Below are 2,500 nucleotides of genomic sequence, written 5' to 3' on the forward strand. Positions count from 1 at the left end.
AGAATTATTGAGTAATGTCGTAGGAATTGTAATTTTTTAATGAATATCAAAATAAACGAATCTTCGTAGTTTTAGTGTAATTCATTATTTATCCTCACTCTATACTTTTGTATAATTGTAAAAAAAAAAATAGAAATTCACATTTTTATTTTTACATATTTCCTTTTTATTATTTTATTAAAATTACATTCATTATTTATTATAGTAATAGTAATAAATATGAGAAAAAAAAAAGAAACTCTTTTTTTTTTTTTACTAGGAATAGGAATTTGGTTATTGGTCCATTTTCAGTTTGTACTTAGTAATATTCGAATGGAACAAAGATTCAGAACAATTAATGTAATTCTATTTCTAGATTCACTTCTTTTATTAACCGACCCTTTTCTTTACAAAAGAGATGAAACAAAACTGACGAATAAGAAACAAAATTCATTAAGAATCCAATCCATTTGTTTTGTTTTTGTATGGAATATACACATCAATCTTCATGGATCATACCTTTCATTCCATTTCCAGTTCCTATGTTAATAGGAGTGGGATTTCTACTTTTTCCGACGGCAACAAAAAATCTTCGCCGTATATGGGCTTTTCCTAGTATTTTTTTATTAACTATAGTTATGATTTTTTCGATTGATCTGTCTATTTATCAAATCAATAAGGGTTCCATCTATCAATATGTATGGTCTTGGACCATAAATAATGATCTTTCTTTAGAGTTTGGATACTTGATCGATTCACTTACTTCTATTATGTCAATTTTAATTACTACTGTTGGCATTCTGGTTCTTATTTATAGTGATAATTATATGTCTCATGATCAAGGATATTTGAGATTTTTTGCTTATATTACTTTTTTTAATATTTCAATGTTGGGTTTAGTTACTAGCTCGAATTTGATACAAATTTATATTTTTTGGGAATTGGTTGGAATGTGTTCTTATTTATTAATAGGTTTTTGGTTCACACGTCCTATTGCAGCAAATGCTTGTCAAAAAGCATTTGTAACGAATCGTATAGGAGATTTTGGTTTATTATTAGGAATTTTAGGTTTTTATTGGATAACGGGTAGTTTAGAATTTCGGGATTTGTTTCAAATAGTCAGTAATTTGATTTATAAAAATGAAGTTAATATTTTTTTCTTACTTTATCCGCCCTCTTGTTATTTTGTGGCTCAGTTGCTAAATCTGCCCAATTTCCCCTTCATGTATGGTTACCAGATGCTATGGAAGGACCTACTCCCATTTCCGCTCTTATACATGCTGCTACTATGGTAGCGGCGGGAATTTTTCTTGTAGCTCGACTTCTTCCTCTTTTCATAGTTCTACCTTACATAATGAATGGAATAGCTTTTATAGGTATAATAACAGTAGTCTTAGGAGCTACTTTAGCTATTGCTCAAAAAGATATTAAGAAAGATTTGGCCTATTCCACAATGTCTCAATTGGGTTATATGATATTAGCTCTAGGTATGGGATCTTATCGAGCCGCTTTATTTCATTTGATTACTCATGCTTATTCAAAAGCATTGTTATTTTTAGGATCTGGATCCATTATTCATTCAATGGAAGCTATTGTTGGATATTCTCCAGCTAAAAGTCAAAATATGGTTCTTATGGGTGGTTTAACAAAACATGTGCCAATTACAAAAACTGCTTTTTTAATAGGTACACTTTCTCTTTGTGGTATTCCACCTTTTGCCTGTTTTTGGTCCAAAGATGAGATTCTTAATGATAGTTGGTTGTATTCACCAATTTTCGCAATAATAGCTTGTTCCACAGCAGGATTAACTGCATTTTATATGTTTCGGATCTATTTACTTGTTTTTGAAGGATATTTAAACATTCATTTTCTAAATTTCAATGGAAAAAAAAATAATTCATTCTATTCAATATCTTTATGGGGTAAAGAAGAAAAAATAAAAAACAAAATTTATTTATTAGCTTTATTAAGAATGAAAAAGAATGAAATGACTTCTTTTTTTCTGAAGAAGACATATTCACATCGAATTCATCGAAATGTCAAAAGCATAACACGTCTTTTTTTTGATAGTACCCATTTTTTTGGTACTAAAAAAACTGCTTGTTTATATCCTCACGAATCGGACAATACTATGCAATTTTCTATGCTTGTTTTAGTATTGTTTACTTTTTTTGTTGGGGCCATAGGAATTTCTTTCAGCCAAAAAGGAATAGATTGCGATATATTATCAAGATTATTAATTCCGTTTATAGACCTTTTACATCAAAATTCAAAAAAAATTCAGGATTGGTATGAATTTTTTACAAACGTAACTTTTTCTGTGATTCTAACGTTTTTCGGAATATTTATAGCGTCTTTTTTTTATAAACCGGTTTTTTCAGATTTACTAAATTTGAATTTATTCAATTTATTTGAAAAAAGTGTTCCCAAACAAATTCTTGCCGATAATATAATAAATGTCTTATATGATTGGTCATATAATCGTGGTTATATAGATGCTTTTTATGAAATATCTTTAATT

At 28.4% G+C, this 2,500-nt stretch overlaps 1 protein-coding gene and 1 pseudogene across 1 annotated transcript in view; one reads left to right on the forward strand and one right to left on the reverse strand.

Moving 5' to 3' along the window:
- Positions 1-1,148: 1,148 nt before the first annotated feature.
- The window catches only part of LOC113853519 (protein TIC 214-like), a 3,272-nt gene continuing 1,920 nt past the window's right edge, over positions 1,149-2,500 (reverse strand). Inside the window, exon 2 of the mRNA XM_027483932.1 lies at positions 1,149-2,500. This exon is cut by the window's right edge and continues 783 nt beyond it. The gene's annotated coding sequence lies outside the window, so the exon portion shown is untranslated.
- LOC113853525 lies at positions 1,198-1,827 on the forward strand (annotated as a pseudogene).

Source organism: Abrus precatorius, unplaced genomic scaffold (assembly GCF_003935025.1).
Source record: "Abrus precatorius isolate BTA unplaced genomic scaffold, Abrus_2018 Scaffold106, whole genome shotgun sequence".
In the NCBI taxonomy this organism is placed as follows: domain Eukaryota; kingdom Viridiplantae; phylum Streptophyta; class Magnoliopsida; order Fabales; family Fabaceae; genus Abrus; species Abrus precatorius.